Source organism: Antechinus flavipes, chromosome 1 (assembly GCF_016432865.1).
Source record: "Antechinus flavipes isolate AdamAnt ecotype Samford, QLD, Australia chromosome 1, AdamAnt_v2, whole genome shotgun sequence".
Lineage (NCBI taxonomy): Eukaryota > Metazoa > Chordata > Mammalia > Dasyuromorphia > Dasyuridae > Antechinus > Antechinus flavipes.
Window position 1 is genome coordinate 477,539,087 of NC_067398.1, and position 19,759 is coordinate 477,558,845.

Consider the following 19,759-nt stretch of genomic DNA (forward strand, 5'->3'; position numbering starts at 1 on the left):
ATTTAAGTACCTATTATGTTCCAGGCCCTGTACTATGGTTGAAGACATAGAATTTTTTAAATGAATAAAAATAGCTTAAAATAAGGGTACTAGCATCTGGAAGAATCAGGAAAGCCTCATGGGGAGGTGCTGAGCTTGAGCTAAGTTTGGAAAGAAAATAGGGATTCTCAAAGGGGAATGTGAATGCATAACAGGTGTGGGGCACAGGTGTGCAAAAGCGTAGAGAAAGGAGATGAAACACCATTTGTGAGGAAGAAAAAGTAAGAAGATCATTTGGGTTGGGCTGGACTATAGAGTGCCTGAAGGGGAGTTATGTATATAATAAGTCGGGAAAGGTAGATTAGAAGTAGATTTTAAATGTATAAATTATATTTATGCCCTTTGTTTTACATGGGGTGGAATTTTAACAAGAAAGGTTACATTATTTGCCCAAAGTCCCCTAATAAGTAGGAGTGGCCTTGGACTACAAATCACTAGTATGTGGTGCTCCAACCCTGCGGGATTCCTTGTAGGAAAATCAAGCTAAGCTAACTCTGCACTGCTATGTGTGATCAAATGTGATGCAGAGCCCAAGAGCAACAAACTGAAGCTGGGTCCTCCTTCTAGACCCACCTCAAGTAACCTCTGAGAGAGCATTGGAAATGAAAGTACATATTAGCTAAAACTGATTGGTTCTGTCATTTTTATGGTAAGGTTCTCTGCCTTGTTTCTGTTTTAATTTTTTATCAAATTTTTTCTAACACTGGCAGCATCTATATTCTTTTCACATTTAATAAGGAAATGTTGCTTATATAAAGAAACTCTAAATATACATGAAGTGACCATATTTCTAGTGGTCTTTACACACACTTAGCAAATGAGATGACCATCATTTAGAAAGTTGAGTTGTTTGCCATTATTCACTTCATTTAGATCTTGCTTGTGACATGGGAATGTTACTGATTTATAGCTCTTAGTTAGTGAAATAATAGGACTTTTTCCTTTTCCCTCTTTCCCTACTATAGTCAGGAAAACTGCTGATTGCTTTCTGGCTAAAAAACTATTGTTGGTGGTTGTCAAAGAGTACTATTCAAATGATGAAAGCCAGCTGGGTTTCTGTATGTTTGATGAGGCAATAAGATCTAAATGATGAGGGCAAACTTGGAGAAAAGGTGTTAATCACCAATGAGTGAATATAATCAATCTAAAAAAAAAAATCTATCAGTTCAATCCATTTTCAACATCTGGACCTTCATTTTCTGAAATAACAGAAATAATTTAAACAGCTCTTATAATGGTAATTTATTGACTTTGGAAGTAGAAAATCTGAAATTCCAAAACAGATTTTCATTTGTACCCTCCTAAATAACTAAAACAATCTACTACACTAGGTCATGTTTGATTGGAAGTTAAAAAACACCCCGCCCCCCCCCAAAAAAAGAAGTTAAAAATTATTATCTATTAGTATTTAAGCAGCTCATTAAGACTGACTTACTAATTCCTTAAGAGATTGGGATAGGAAATAACAGAATAATACCATTTTTCCAATTACCCATTCTCCTTGCCTCCAATCATTCAGTCAGCATGCACTTATTAAGTACTTGCCATGTGAAATACACTATGCTAAGTGCTGGAGATAGAAAGACAAGTAAAATCAGTCTGTGACCTTAAAAAAACTAGTATTCTAGTGGGAGAGACAAATAGTTAGATATAGACAAGAAATGCTTTTCTTGTTCAATCACCTCTAATACCTCACGATCTCATATGGTGTTTTCTTGGCAAAGATATTGGAGTGATTTGACATTTCCTTTTCCAAGTCATTTTACAGATGAGGAAACTGAGGCAAATAGGATTAAGTGACTATTAAATTAGTAAGGTCAGATTTTAACTCAGGAAGAGGAGTTTTCCTGACTCCAGACAGGGAGCTCTATTCATTGTGCCATCTTGCAACCCTACAAGACATAGGCAAGATGGATGAAAAGTTAGTTTAGACAGGAAGGTTCAAGAGCCAGAAGGAGCAGCAGAGGATCAGGTAAGACCAGATAAGAGGTGGAACTTAGGTGATCTTAAAGAAAGCTAGAGAAGGTATGAGGTGGAGGTGAAGAAACAGAGCATTCCAAGTATGAGGACAGCCTGTACAAAGAAGATAAAGTGTCATGTGAAAGGAATAGCAAACCATCCAGTGTTTTTGAATCATAAAGCAAATAGAGGTATAAAACCAGAAAGGTAGGAAGGGGCCAGATATAGAGGGTTTTGAAAAAACAATTATCATGATCATTATTGTTATTATATCACCTATCATTTATGTTGCCAATACCTCATTTGATCCTCACAAAAACTTTTGAGAGGTAGTTGTTATTGTTATCTATATTTTACAGCTGAAGAAATTGAGGCAAAAGTGACTTGTTCAGAATCACACAGCCAGTAAATCTCCAACAAATTTTAACTCAAGTCTTCCTAACTACAGGCCTAGTCTTCTATCCAATATACCACTTAGCTGTCTTTAATATCAGAGGATGATAGATCCTGGAAGTTTTTCCTTACTTCAATCCATTCTTCATTTCTTTCTTAGAGTTAATCTTACTAACCAGGCACTCATATCCCATCCTTCTCCTATTACAAAACCTTTAGTGACAAGCATTGTCTACATAATAAAAGTCAAATTCCTTGTTTTGGAATTCAAACCTTTCCCTAATTTGGCTTGAATCTACATTTCCATTCTTTCAACATTCCCCTTTAGGGACTCTATAATCAAGTCAGATTGAACTATTAATCTGTTCCCCAGTCTTCCCTATCTTTTCCTTTACTCCATGTATTTGCCCAAACTATATTCCATATCTAAAATAGATACTCCTTATTCCTTTCCCTCCACCAATTCTGAAATTCCTTTTGTTAAGATTCAGCTCATATGGCATCTTTCCCATGAAGCTCTAACTGGAAGAGATTTCTCTTCCTTCAAATAAATTTTATAACATTTTCTTTGCATGTCTTTTTTATTTGGTTAATTAATTCATTCTAAATCAACAGGTATTTATTAACCCCCTATTATGTATTGTTAGGCCCTGTACTTCAGCTAGTGATAAAAAAAAAAATTAACAGTGCCCTTCAGTGGTCTAATACATATATGTGTATATACAGCAAAGTAAGTATAAGACATACAAAAGAAACAAAGTCATTTGTGGAGGATATAGAACTAACAAATAGTGGATATCAAAAACTGCCTCTTGTAGGAGTATTAAACTGAGTATTGAAGGGAGTTATAGGACCCAAGAGGCAGAGGTGAGGAGAGAAGATATGAGGATATGCAAAGACATAGAGCCTGGAAATGAAATGGGTGAAATGTTCTGTGCAGAGGATGACAAGTACGATTTTGAACATTAGGTCAGCCAGGTGGCAGAGTGGGTAGAGCCTGGAGTTACTTGAATTCAAATGCAGCCCCAGACACTTACCTAATTGTATGACCCTAGACAAGTCACTAAAGCTCGTTTACCTCAGTTCCCCATCTGTAAAATGGGCTGGAGAAGGAAGTGGCAAATCATTCCAATATCTCTGCCAAAAAAAACTCCAAAAGGGACCATAGACAATGAGAAATAACTGAAATAATTCAACAACAATAACAACTTTGGATAGTGTATAGCTAGGAATGCTAGGAAGTAACACGTAATTCATCTTACAAAGACAGGTTGGAACCAGATTGTGAAGGGTTTTAAATGGGACTGGAATTTATATTAGAACTAGTCACATATTTGTCTTATCTCCTCCTTCATATCATTTTGTTTCTGTATCATCAACACTTCGCATTGTACCTTATACATAGAATTGCATGGAATTTTCCTAAATGATGGACTCAACTTTATTCTCACACAGTGAATCACATCACTCTAGGTTAGGAAAGCATCTTGTACTTTCATGGTCTGTAAAGATTACTACTCTAGTGTGGCAATTCTTCAGCTTTTTAATGAGGACAGAAGATTTGCAAAAATCTTTTAAAATTATTTTCTAAAAATATGACTAAATAATACCAAATTATATATGATTGGTTTTGTTTTATTTATATTTTCAGATCCATTTTATTCTGAATATTGCAATATTAATCCAACCATTTATGAAAGAGAGATGATTATTTATTAGCATGAAGTGTATTATAGTTTGGAAGCAGAGTAGCATATCTAGTATTCCACACTGGAAACAGCAACTTATCCTCTGTACAGAAAATATTATCCATTTCATCTCCAGCTTCCATGCCTTTGCACAGATTGTCATTCATATCCTCTCTCCTCACCCCTGACTCCTTGGGGTCTCTAACTTCCTTCATACTCAGTTTAAGTGTGATCTCTTACAAGAAGCAGTTTTTTGTCCTCCCCCCATTTGTTAGTTCTCCATCCTTCTACAAAAAACTTTGTTTCTTTTGTATATGTCTTATACTTACTTTGCTGTATACATTAGATCTCTGAAGGGCATTGTTAAGTTTTTGTTTGCTTGCTTTTTTATCATTAGCTCAAGTATAGGGCCCAACATTGTTCTATATCATGTATCTAGAATTTTTAATTTAACCTAATTTGTGTTTTGTCCATGACATATCTTGAATAGATGGTACTGTGTTCCAGGCAAGTCACTGACTCTAAATTTCAGAAAATTGTATTAGTATATTATTTGTATAATTGGTATGTTGGTATAATTAACTAAAATAACGAATTATATTAATAGAGGGAATGTCCTCACCCAAGGATTTGCACTATCAGTGAAATCCCAATTATATTCCCTTAGAAACACCTTTCTCTCCTTAGAAACACCAATTTCACTGTCAGGATCTTGCTTAATACTCACTCATTAACAATTTTGCTTTCTTTTCTCTTCAGACTTATTCATTTTAGCCAATTAGAAAAATGGCATTGTTATAGCTTACTTAAGAAAATAAAAATAGACAGTAAATTGCCAGATATTATATAGAATAGTGTAGTATGATGGAAAGAATATCATGTCAGAGAAAATCTATTCAAATCTCCTTTCTTATGCTTACTAACCTGTGTTTCAATGAGTAAATCACTTAACCTCAATGAGATTTCATTTTCTTACAAGGGAAAGAAATGTGAAAGGTCAGGGTCAGACTTGCAGTTCTCTAAGTTTTCGTCTATATTTGATCCAATGATCTCATTCAGTAATTCAATCTAGACCAACAAGAGGGCAAATTTAACCTCATGACTTATTAAACCCAATTTCTAGTGATCCTTAACATCAATCAACCACAATTTATGCATGTCCAACGATGTTAGGAAAGCAAAGAAGTCTAAAGTACATTATAATTTAGCATTATAACTTTTCTTTCTTCATGTAACTTTTGTGGAGTCATAAGCCATAAGTCATCCACAGAACACGGTTTGACCAATGCTACTCTAAGGAAAACAAAAGATGAATTTTTTTCTCCAATGCAGTGGTCTTACATAACACTGGCTTCTATGGCCCCCACCTGGGGACTAGGTAAGTTAGGTTTTAGTACTTTTTCAGGGTTCTCTGATACTCATTGCCTAAAAGGCCAACTAGGTTAGAGTTTACTCTTCTTCTCCAAATTTCTCCAGTATGGTTCCAGCTTCCTTAAATGATATTCTGAAAGAGAGAGAGAGAGAGAGAGAGAGAGAGAGAGAGAGAGAGAGAGAGAAAAAGAAAGAGAGAGAGAGAGAGAGAGAGAGAGAGGTGTATATGTTATACACACACACACACACACACACACACACACACACACACACACACTTTGTCCATCTTTTCCATTGGTTCTATCCATTCTGAGTGCTTTCAATGTGCTTTCAATTTAAACCCACTGTGGCCACAACTGCTGAGGAATCATAGAGTTATTCATAGTATCCAGGTTATATTATCTTGCTTTGAACTTTTGGGAGTGAGAATAAGGATGCATAGTCTATGACATCATTTCTATAGTTGTTAAGGACAAATCTATGTGTAGACATAGTCCTAGTCACACAAAATATCATTGAAACATGATCATTTTTGTACATGGAAAGACTCAGCTGTCAGGTTGAGATAAGATTTAAACAACAGAATAAAACAACAGACACAACACAAAAGTAGGGTTTAAAGGGTAGTGATAAGAATAAGAATGAGAAAAACTAAGCAAGACAAAAGAGAAAGCATGAAATATTTTTATTAAGCTTATATATTCCTGTAAAACCACATTACATGTTTTTCCTATAAGAGTATACTGGAAGTTTGACAATAATTGCATACGGTATATTCCTGAGTAGATAACTATCTCTACCTCTATTCTATCAATATCCCTATTGATATCAATATCCATTATGTCAGACCATTGTTCACCGAAGGAGAAGAAGCATCTTGCCTCCCACAGACTGAATTCAGTCCTGGGGAATCTATCCTAACTTATCAAGCAAAAGATAAGGCTTTTGTTTTTATATTGCTTCATCTAGTTATTTGCATATCTTCTCCCAAAACCTGTAGGAAATATCACTTAAAGGCTAGGTCTGATTCAAGCCTAGAGATTTTTCAATATATATGAGAGATATGTTAAAAACACAAAATTGATCAGATATAATACAATTATTTATTTCCTCCCCACAAAAAAAATATATAATATACAAAAGTCTCATAAGAGAACATTGACAAAAACTTAAACTTAAAAGGATGCAAGTCAAATGTATTATTACATTATCCTAGTAGACTGATACTTGAAACAATTTTAAATGAAATATTTGGTGAGATAGCTTAATAGTAATTTGACCTTTACTTTTACTTTAATCCTACATTAATGTGAATAATTCCTTTAAGGTCCATATCTCCAGAAAGCCCTCATATAATTTAGACTCATCCTCCTGTCAGTGGTCATCTTAGTGTTGTTGCAGAAAACACCTGCTATCAATCTGCTTTGACTAAGAAATCCAAGGACTAGTAAGGTAGCAACTTCACGAAAGTCCATCTTTTGCTATTCAGTCACCTATAGTAGGGAAAGAAATATGAAGCAGAAATCCACAGCACAAAATGGGTCTTATCTAGACTTAAATTTTAGTAAATATATGAATTCACAATGTCACATCGAAGCAGCTTCCAGAGATGCAAAATGGGGCACATTGCCCATGTCATACCTGGCTCAAAACTCTAACTTTCATTTTCTTGTATTATTTACTAAGAAATAGGATAGAACTTTTAATTTCAGTACTTTTCTGTTGCTGAGCCACTGGTCAAAGGATTTGATCTCAGTTTGCCACCATATTCACCATTAACATTTGACATTTGACAAAATTTCCCAACTACAAGCAGAAGCTCAATTTGTTTAGGTAACTAGTTGGTTGGAATTCATTTTCCTATTGGCATATAAGGATGACCCAAGTTTGATCGTACAGCTTTGATTAAACATTACATAAGGTAGGTTTAGTTTCCTATCAAAGTTATATCCAAAATCTACTTATGCTAGTTTGTTACTGTTGGGTTGCTAGTATATGAATATAGATGGAGAATGTAAATATTTTAATACCACAAAGATGCAATAATTTAAAAAACCTTGATTGGTTTGAGAATTCTCATATTATTATTACCCACTATAATGTCTATTAACTTCAAATTAATAAAAAAATCCCCTTGACTAAAACATTAATTGAAAAACTTTCATGAAGGTTTCATTTCTATTTTGATAAAGCATACCAAAGTTTTCTTTACTCATTTCATCTATAAAATATGAGTCAATATAAAATGGGTTCTAAGGTCTTCTCTAGCTCTAGCCATTATCTAAGAGTCTATAAAACACCAACCAATTTCAATTAGTGATTGGTAATTGAACAATAAAACAATTTCGGAAAGAGTTGTGAAGTTCTTTTGGCAAACTTTCCACAATTAGAAGGTTAGCCTTAGGAGTTGAAATTCTCTACTGATGCCTTTCATTTTTCTTCTGTTGGACTGCTTCAAAGTTAAAGGACAAGTTTGGGTGACCTTTAAATTTGGCTAGATTTAACCACAGTTTAGAGAATTTATTGTTTAAATGTAGGGAGATGTTTCTTTTAGCAATACTCTACTTGTTTTTTGTAGTCGATTCTAAAATGCCTAGCTATCCTCTTTCTCTGTCCCCAAAAAGTCTTTCCTCCCAGCTTCTGCCTTTTTTTCCCACCTATGCAAAATAATCTTCTTTCAAGAAGTATTTGAAAATATTGCTAGTTTTGCCCAGGGTGTGTTGTAAAAGAAATGGGCTATTTTCCTGGGAGTATAGTCTAGTGGGAAAAGCATAGGCTGGAAGTTAGTAGATTCTCCTAAATACCTTGTCTCTTAACAATAATGATGAGATGCCAAGTAACTTGCCCAACACTGATAGATAGTAAGTAGCAAATTTAGAAACAGAACCTTGATCTTGCATTTTTGAGATCATTGCACATTTCTCTATACCAAAGATATTAAATATGTGTTCTATGGGCTTCATGTGTTCCCAATATTCCCAAGTGTGGCCTAAACCATATTAAAATGTGATGTAGAAATATTTAACAAAATAAGTAAAAACACAATAAAATATAGATGATAATATATTTTAAAACAAAGCCAATAAACAGCTCATAGTAATCCTTATATATAGATCAGTGACTCATGTTTCTATTTAACACAAGTGTACTATATCACACTATTTCATCAAAATACTAGAGATCATTGAGTTATCAAACTTCATTAGTAGGCAAAGTTTCTATAACAGGTATTCTCTAGACAGATGAAATCAGAGATCTGGTTTCTTTTCTCTCCCCCACCAAAAAAAATGGAAAAAACTAGTGACCAAATGGCAATGGTTTGTGATCACAGAATTTAAGAATTCAGCAGAACATTAGAAATTATATAGCCCAAGAGCCTGTTTCTAATTTTATAGATAATACCAACAATCCTTATACATATTAAGATATATATAAAACTTTCCTCACTATATTCCTGGTCATGTAATTTTTTTCATGCTAATTTTATAGATGGAAAATGAAACCCAGAAATATTATATAACTAGGCCAAGGTCACATAGCTGATTACTGGAAGAAAACAGTTAAATACATTTTTGGACTTTTCTGAAAAGTGGGGATACATATTACAAGTAGCAAGAGGGTGAAAATCAGTATACATTTGGGAAATTAATGAATAGACCAAAAAAAGTAAATTGACAGGAGGCTCCATTCTAGTATATAGGAATAATGGAAGTATATAGGAATAATAATCTCAAGCTTTACTTGAGAGCTAATTGGTCATGATCCACTGGGATTAACTGTGTTGGAAATTACAAAAGATTTGGTTGGTGTGGCTAGAATGGAGCTGTTATATTCAAGGACAAGTATCATCTGAATTTTTAGATCCAGAATTCACTGCCAGAATTCAAATATTTCTAACAATTTTCCACATCAAGAGATCAAGTATGTTTATCCTGCCTCAGCATCTCTGGGTATCAAGCTACCAAACAGCTGCATTCAGTGAAGGGGGAAATGAACAACAGCATACCTGTGTTAAAGACTCAAGAGCTGAAACATACAGCAAGTCTGAACGTGAATGCAAATATAATAAGTGTTTTTGTAATAACCCTCGTATTCTTGTAGAGATACCAACAAGTAAGAGCAGGGCAATTCTTGAAAGCACTCCAGGTCCCCATCACCAATCAGAAATCACAGTAAATTAGACCCAGCTAAGCTTTGGAGCCATGACATGTCTTAGCAGGTTGCTATGAAGACGCATAAGATGCACCTGTTTACAATTAGCTGCAATGGATTCCATACAAAATTCTTCATTGTAAGAAGGTGAAGGAAAGACTCTTTATATTGCGAGTGCAGTCTTCTCTGTATTCCTCCTTTTTTGTGATTGATGGAACTGAGAAATATATCAGTCCTTTTACCAAATCTGCTTTTAATATGTCCACCTAGAAAATCCAGAAGTCTGACTGATCCAATGATCTGTCCAAATTTACCAAATATTTGCTCTATTCACTATTTTTACATTAAGTTTTTAATTTTATTTTTATTTAATTTTTTACATTTATTTTTTAAAACTTTGAGTTCAATTCTTTCTTTCATTCCCACTCCTAGTCCCCATTAAGAAAGTGAAGTTATGCAAAATATTTCCATAAAAGTCATGTGAAAGAAAACATAGCTCTTTCCCCTAAAAATATGTGTGTATGTGTGGAGAGAGAGAGAGAGAGAAGAGGAAGAGGAAGAGGAAGAGGAAGAGGAAGAGGAAGAGGAAGAGGAAGAGAAGAGAAGAGAAGAGAAGAGAAGAGAAGAGAAGAGAAGAGAAGAGAAGAGAAGAGAAGAGAAGAGAAGAGAAGAGAAGAGAAGAGAAGAGAAGAGAAGAGAAGAGAAGAGAAGAGAAGAGAAGGAGAGAGAGACTCTACCATCATTTTTTGCAGCAATTATAGACTTGTCTTGGAAAACTTTTCTTAGTGGTCTTAAACCATATCTGATCCTTGGATCAGACATTAACTGAAAGGTGTGTGTTTTCTATTGTTCTTCCTTCATGTGATAATTGTGGACAGGAGAAATAAAGAAACATAAAAAAGAAACATCTTGTGTTTACTGTGTTTTGTTGTCATTTCATTTGGCATTATGAAAAATAGGGGTCCTATTACATTGTTCATAGACTTTACAGAGTACTAGGCCAGTAGGTACTTACCCACTGCCACAGTGTGAATTCATTTTGAATGTGTCACTGATATAGTAAATGCCTAAGGAGTGTTTAAAACAAATAAATGTTTGCATCATCAACTCAGATGGTGAGATAATGCCAATTAGCAATTCTGAGTTACCACCAAACACTAATTGCAAATCTGATTTTTCTTTCAAAAACACCTGAGGCTTCTTTATTAAACTTGTTTCAGTAATATATTTGTACCTAAAGGCTGAAAAGTTGACTTCAAGATGAATATAGTGAAAACAGCTTCCAGGCTGTAACATTTTTAAAGAAAGCAACACCTCAGGGGAAATGGCACAAATATATGCTATATAGTTGATGATATGGAAGATTTTTTTCTTGTGCATTTCTTGTGCAGCCCTCTTTCCCTGGGGCTTTTCCATGTCACATGGACTCCACACATTTGGAAGTGGACCAATTATAAACTAACCAATGAATACCACAGCCTATATTCAAGCCATGTGGATGATTTCAGGGACTTCTGAATGAGGACCAGGATTATGATGAGCTTCAAAAACTGGATATAGATATCCTTTGGTAGAAGAAATTTGACTAGTAATAGATTTCTAAAGCACTAGAAAGTATCTAGTTGATTCCAAGAGAGAATTATAACTTTTTAATCAATTTTGAGGAGGAAAAGTATTCTAAAGATTCATACTTAATATGAATAATCTTTCTCCAAATCAACTAAAACTCCTAAATGAATAAGAAAAAAGTCTAATTCTACTATTCATCAGATTCAAGCCAACTATATCTATTGCAATTTTCACAGGAGGCTGACTCTTTCATCCACCTCACTCACATCAGAAGGAGCAGTTGACATACCCCATGCTCTCTATTGTCCCTGTCAGGCCTTTCTTGTACTAGTGGTTCCTCTTTAACTTTTTCTCTTTTGAATTTCATGCAATCCATGGATATTTCCCTCTCCTCATCCTTGTTTTCTACTGATCTTTGGATTACTCTACGAATTTTCTGTCTCCAATCCCCAATTCATAGTCTTCCTCTGCATGGCATTCTCAATTACCTTTCTCAAAGATCTCAGTAGTCATGCTGAGCACTTCAAATGTAAATATCCAAACTCAAAATGAGTATTACATGGAAGTTAATAATAGAAAGACATATAAAAGAACATGAATAACTATTAAGTTCTGATCAGAAAGTTTTAAGAGTCATCAGGAATGACAATGATATCATCAGGAAAATTGATAGGAAGAAAAAGTAGTTTAGTCACATGCAAGAGAGGATGAAGAATGAGTAAAATAACCTGAGAAGTCTACTAGTAGCTTCATAATGTCCAGAGTATTTTGGGTGGACCCCTGAGGCTAACTTATAGAAAGACAAAGCTAAGAGCTGCACAAGGTATTAGATGATCAATCATTGAATATTTTTATATCTGAAATATTTTGTGATTGAGCATCATGGAATAACAGTTTCCAAAGAACTGAAGTAGAGAACCAAAGGACAATGAAAAAGTTCAGGCTTCAACATATTTCAAACAAGGAATTATATAGAAGTAATATGAATCATTCCCTCAGAGAAATGTATTATCTAAAAAGAAAATGAACCGGTCACAAGGTGAGCAAGAAAAGTGTGTGCTCCATTGGTATTCTGATGATATTAAGAAAACTCTAGAAAAGGATATCACATATTGGTGTGTAAGGAACTTACAAGCAACCATGGACAAGGTTTGCTTAAAATAGGGGGGTATGACTGATAGAAAGGTATCACTAAGTTTGTGATTTACTTCAGTAGAGGGAATACTAGCATTCTCTTATAAATTAATTAGCTAATTAATCATTAACTAATTAATTGATATTACTATATTAGTTTATTAATAAGTTAATAAAATAATTGATAATTCTATTAGGATCTAAAAAATATTTTTCAAAGAATCAAATTTTCACATTTTCCAAATAACTTGATACATAATATCAACATTTGAGGTTATCTAGAAAAGCTTTAAGCAAAAAGTGATACCTGAGCTGCAATTTGAAGGAAGAGAGGGATGTCATGAAGCAGAAGAATGGAAAAGTATATTCCTGCCTTGGGAAATGGCTAGTGTAAAATTGGAGGTGGCAGGTGGAGTAATATGTAAGAAAGAAGAATAAAATGAAGAGCAGCTTGGATGGGTTGTATGATATAGGGAGTAGTGTATAATGATGCTAGAAAGAGCTTTTGGACAGCTTGTATAGGGCATTTTAAAAAATAGGAAGTTCATATTTCATCCTAAAGATAATAGGAAGCCATTAGTATAAAGATCTTCACTTGAGGAAAAACACTTTGATAACTATGTGTACTTTGGATTAGAGAGAGGACAGAGGCGATAATGAGTCTCTGATTAAGAGACTATTGCCTAAATTTGGCAAGAAAAAGTGAAGGCCTGAACTAAAGTTTTGATTTGGTCACAACTAAGATTACAAATATGTATGTGTGAATATATAATAAGATATAATAAAATAATATATAAATACTATACACTGTGATTCTGTGTATCACAGACTAAGTTATACAGCTGGTATAATTAAGGGTACCACTTCTTTCAAGCCACAGTCTTTTACATAAACCTTCTCCAAATAATTCCAAATGCTGTCTTTCTTCCCTATCTCATATTTAACTACATCAGTAGGAAAAAAAAGGATTATATGAAATGGATGTTCTGGAGATAAAAATGACAAGATATGACAACTGACAATATGTAGAATGAGAGAGAGTGTGACATTGAAAATAATGTTGAAGTGACAAATCTTGGAGTCTAGGAGAATTGTGGCACTTTCAAAAGTAAATAAGGACATTTGGAAGAGAAATTGATTTGGAAAAAAAATAAGTTCTATTTTAGACATTTCAAATTTTAGATATCTATGTGGTGTTTAATTTTTCATTTTTATATAAATATTTTATTGTTTCTAATTCTATGTAAAGATAATTTTCAAAATTCAATTTTATAAGATTTTTACTTTCACATTTTTCTTCCTCCTACCTTCTCCCCCACTCCAAGATGGCAAGTGATCTGATATAGGTTATACATGTGCTATCATGTAAAACATATTTCCACATTAGTCATGTTGTAAAAAGAAGAAACTCTACAAAAGGGAAAAACACACATAAAAACAAAAAAAGTGAAAACAACATGCTTCAATCTGTCTATCAGTTCTTTCTCTGGATGTGGATAGCATTTTCCATCATGAGTCTTTTGGAATTGTCTTGGATCATTGCATCACTAAGATAGCTGATCGTTGTACAACATGTACAATGTATTTCTGATTCTGCTCATTTCATTCAGCATCAGTTCATGTAAATCTTTCCAGGTTTTTCTGAAATCTGCCTGTTGACCATTTCTTATAGCACAATAGCTGCATTCATATCCACAACTTGTTCAGTCATTCCTCAAGTGATGAGCTTTCTTTCAATTTCCAATTTTTTGCCACCACAAAAAGAGCTGCCATAAATACTTTTTGTACATGTAGGTTATTTCTCCTTTTTTATGATCTCTTTGGGATACATACCTAATAGTGAGTGGCAGTGCACTAACAAAAGGTATGCATAATTTTACTGCCCTTTGGGGATAGTTCCAAATTGGTTTCTAGAATGGTTGGATCAGTTCAAAACTCCATGGTGACCGTTAAGATGTTTCAACCCACGGAGACTGGATTTAAGTTCTTGGTTGGGTAAGGATTGAAGTTTTCCTAGTGACCTGAAATTTCATGGAGGAAGCAATTTGCTGCTCTACTTATAGATAAGATCTCTCTCAAACATTTCAGAGTTGATTCATAATCAGTTAGGAGTTGAAGGTACCCTAATCTGACGGTGTGGTGGAGCCTCTGGAATTGTTAAATTGATCATTTATACCTCAGAAATCAGTAAATACTGCAAATCATTGCATGATATATTATCTCATTGATTGTCTAGTTTAAAATGATGGAGAAAATTAATAATATAGATTAAACATAAGTGTGTAATGCCCTAAGTTTTGGGGAAAGTCAGTTTTTTTTTAAATTTACCTTTCCTCAACTCCACTGAAAATATTCAGGAAGCTGACTGCTTTTTCTGGAAAACCTGTTTCATAGGAAGTAAGTGACTAGGTCCCATGAGTCAAGTTTTCCACAAATACTAAAGAGAGGTATTAAAGCCTCAGACTTCTGTCTTTCCTGTCAACTGTGACTCAGTATCAGTATCCAGGGGTTTTTTTTCTGTTAATTGGATGATTAGGATTATTCAGGATTGTTCAGGAAAGACTAGTCCCTCTGGTTTGTGGAATTCTTTTCAGGCAGGACTAGGTGTCCATTTTTGGTGTCCACCTGCCACCCAACTCTCACCAGGGATTCCAAGAAGCTGTAGCATGTGCAGTAGCCACACTCTTGTAAAGCATTTCAGCAGACCAGCCATACTAGAATGAGAGTAACTGGAGAGTCTCAAACATGTAGAGTTAAGGAGGTGTCTACCCCAAATATGTGAAAACAATAGATAGATGAAAAAAATGCGTTTCAATCACCATGAAGGTGGCTGAACCTGGCACTGTGGAGCACTTAGAAATTAATGAGACATTGAACATGTCAAAATCATCCACTGAACCTCAGGCCATCACCAGACACATTGATTTTTATTTTGCCATTGGACTTCAATGACTTTAGAAGACAGAGTGAGACTGACTACTTCACCTTAAATCCATTTTATGTGCAAATAAGACATCATCCAGACCATTTTACCATTTTTACCTACCTCAAATTCCTATGGTGACAGGCAAGTGAAAAAGCAACAGTGCAAATATGCTGGGAGCTTTAATTACAACCCTGCACACAGTTAGCCTTTGCCATAGGGTCATCTTCTCGTTGGACTGAAGCAGCAGTGGGATTCAGCAAAGAGTGATAGTTTGGTTTCCTCATTGCCTACTCTAATTCCTTTTATATCTTTCTCGACTCTTATTGCCGAGGCTAGTGTTTCTAATACGATATTAAATAATAATGGTGATAGTGGGCAACCTTGCTTCACTCCAGATCTTACTGGGAAAGGTTCCAGTTTTTCCCCATTGCATATGATGCTTACTGATGGTTTTAAATATATGCTCCTGACTATTTTAAGGAAAAGTCCATTTATTCCTATGCTCTCAAGTGTTTTTATTAGGAATGGATGTTGGATTTTATCAAATGCTTTTTCTGCATCTATTGAGATGATCATGTGGTTTTTGTTTGTTTGGTTATTGATATAGTCAATTATGCTAATAGTTTTCCTAATATTGAACCAGCCCTGCATTCCTGGTATAAATCCTACTTGGTCATAGTGTATTATCCTGGTGACAATTTTCTGTAATCTTTTTGCTAATATTTTATTTAGGATTTTAGCATCAATATTCATTAGGGAGATTGGTCTATAATTTTCTTTCTCTGTTTTCAGCCTACCTGGTTTAGGTATCAGTACCATATCTGTGTCATAAAAGGAGTTTGGTAGGACTCCCTCAATCCCTATTTTTTCAAATAGTTTATATAACATTGGAGTTAATTGTTCTTTAAATGTTTGGTAGAATTCACATGTAAATCCATCTGGTCCTGGGGATTTTTGAGCCTCTGGAATTGTTAAATTGATCATTTATACCTCAGAAATCAGTAAATACTGCAAATCAGAGCATGATATATTATCTCATTGATTGTCTAGTTTAAAATGATGGAGAAAACTAATAATACAGATTAAACATAAGTGTGTAATGTCCTAAGTTTTGGGGAAAGTCAGTTTTTTTTAAATTTACCTTTCCTCAACTCCACTGAAAATATTCAGGAAGCTGACTGCTTTTTCTGGAAAACCTGTTTCATAGGAAGTAAGTGACTAGGTCCCATGAGTCAAGTTTTCCACAAATACTAAAGAGAGGTATTAAAGCCTCAGACTTCTGTCTTTCCTGTCAACTGTGACTCAGTATCAGTATCCAGGGGTTTTTTTCTGTTAATTGGATGATTAGGATTATTCAGGATTGTTCAGGAAAGACTAGTCCCTCTGGTTTGTGGAATTCTTTTCAGGCAGGACTAGGTGTCCATTTTTGGTGTCCACCTGCCACCCAACTCTCACCAGGGATTCCAAGAAGCTGTAGCATGTGCAGTAGCCACACTCTTGTAAAGCATTTCAGCAGACCAGCCATACTAGAATGAGAGTAACTGGAGAGTCTCAAACATGTCGAGTTAAGGAGGTGTCTACCCCAAATATGTGAAAACAATAGATAGATGAAAAAAAATGTGTTTCAATCACCATGAAGGTGGCTGAACCTGGCACTGTGGAGCACTTAGAAATTAATGAGACATTGAACATGTCAAAATCATCCACTGAACCTCAGGCCATCACCAGACACATTGATTTTTATTTTGCCATTGGACTTCAATGACTTTAGAAGACAGAGTGAGACTGACTACTTCACCTTAAATCCATTTTATGTGCAAATAAGACATCATCCAGACCATTTTACCATTTTTACCTACCTCAAATTCCTATGGTGACAGGCAAGTGAAAAAGCAACAGTGCAAATATGCTGGGAGCTTTAATTACAACCCTGCACACAGTTAGCCTTTGCCATAGGGTCATCTTCTCGTTGGACTGAAGCAGCAGTGGGATTCAGCAAACCCCTGGGTATCTGAGCATCTTTTATAAGGACCACAATGCTCACCACCTGGTGTGAAGAAAGGGTTAGAAAATGTGCTCTAAATTTTTTCTACTTTACCCACATTGAGATTGCTTACCTCAGCAGGCAGGGATCCCATCCTGTGGTCAAGACATATTAAAAATATACAAGAACTTTTGCAAAAATTATTCCACTTACCATTGGTACATGAAATGTGAGCATTCTTATGGATAACATGAAATCCAGCAGACCTGAAAAACAAACATCTTTTGTCATAGGAAAACTCAGTAATTGTTGCATCCAAATAGCAGCCCTGAATGAAACAAGACTGGCAAATGTAGTTCAGCTCACCAAAGTTGGAGCTAGATACAAGTTTTTCTGTAGTGACTGTAGTGAAAGAAAGTCCAAGGAATTTCATGTAGGTTTGGCAATCAAAACAAATCTAGTCAATGAAGCCTATGTACCTACCAAAAGTAATGAATGACAGGCTCATGTCAACCTACAGTCATCAATGCTTATGCTCCCATCATGACAAACCCTGATGAGGTCAAAGAAAAAAGTTATGAAGACCCAGAGCCTCTCATCATCAAAAGTGCTGAAAGAGGACAAGCTCCAGAGTAATCACAGACTAACAGATATGGAAGGAAGTTCTTGGGAGGAATGGAGTTGGAAACAGCAACAGTTATTTATTACTGAAGATTTGTGCATGTCATTATCTTCTCATCACTAGCTCCATCTTCCATTCATGGATATGCAATTAAACTTCACGAATACACCCTTGCAGCAAGTATTGGTATTTAATAAACTGTCATTATAAGAAGAAACAGACAAAATGTAAGAATGGCAAAGGCCAAGAGCTGTACCAATTATAAACATCTAAACATTTGCATCCAACAAAAGTGAGGGACTGAAAGCAAAATGACAATCAGAAGGCTTAATGGTCAACAAATTAGAGTGCTTCTCTATGAACATTTCATTGTTAACTTGGAAAGAAAGATGAGCCAACCCACAATTGGCAATGGTGGAATAGAAAATCAGATATTTGGTTTACAGTACTCTGCTTACTTATCTAGGCCAGAATATTCAAAAACATTGGGATTGGTTTGATGAAAATGATGGAGAAATTTGGAAGTAGCTAAATGAAAAACAAGAATTCCACCTGGTTTGTCCATCTCTAAGAAGGCAGTGTTTATCTCCATCAAAGATATCTTCATCCAAGCAAAACTCAGATAGAGGATTCTTGACTCAGTAAGAAAACAGATGAAAATCAGTTTTACACCGATAGTAGCAATTTAAAGCACTTTTATGGTGCCATAAAAGTTATTGATGGTCCAAGACTCTATGGTGCATCTGACATGGTCCTAGAGAGATTGGCTGAACACTTCTATATTGTTCTTAACAAACTATCATCAATAAATGCAGAAGCCATTGACAATACATTTCAGTTTGGAGTCAGTCCCTCTTTAGCCAAATTTCCAACTGAAAAAGGCTCTGCTTGTATGGCAAAGTACCTGGCACTGATTCTATTTCAGCTTAAATCTATAAGGGCATTGCTCACACAAAAGTTGACATAAGTTTGCTGGATTATGTGGCAAGAGGAGATTATCCTCTAGGATATGTTTCTATTGTCCATCTTTATAAAGAAAAAGGAATACTGTGACAATCACAAGGGGCCAGTCTCTTAGTCATTGCTGGCAAAATTCTTGCCAGCTTCTTCATTAATAGACTGATCCTTCACCTGAAAGACAATCATCTACCCAAAGACCAATGTGGCTTCTGAAAGGACTGAGGAATAGTTGATATGATGGTTGCTGCTCAACAACTCCCTGAGAAATGCCAGGAGCAAGACAGAGTTTTCTACACAGCATTTGTCAGTATGGCCAAGATTGATTGATGCTGTCAATCTTAAGGATTTGTAGAAGATCATGGCTAAAATTTGGTTGCCTACAGAAGTTCATCAGTATTGTATATCAGTTTTATGATGGCATACTTGCCCAGACTTTGGATAATAAACAATGCTCTCATTTTCCCAGTTCCCAGTGAACTGAAACAGTGCTTTGTGATTGCTCTCATGCTTTTTAGCATGTTGTTTTCTGCAATGTTTTTGAACACTTTCAATGAGGAAGAAAATGGTGTCAAGGTCAGTGACCACACTGATGGTAAATTATTTAATTTGAAAAGACTATAAGTCAAGACTGAAGTGGAGGGACAGTTGCTATGTGACTTTTTTGTTAACAGATGATCTTCACATGGAAGATAATAATAAATAAAAATACATACTCCTCCCTATAATGTAGGCACAATTTCTTTCTTTTTTTTATTTTTTCATATAGGATTCTGTGTTGAATTTTATTTTCATTCTCAATTGAACTGGTTACCCTACTCTCCCACCTACCCTTTCTCTTTAATATAGATTTTGGAATATGGTACTGATAATTGGTCTAGAACTACAATCATTGGATAGATTTTACATTATTATAGAGTTTTTCCTTGTAAGTACTCTCTTCCAAATATCTGAATAGAAAAAAA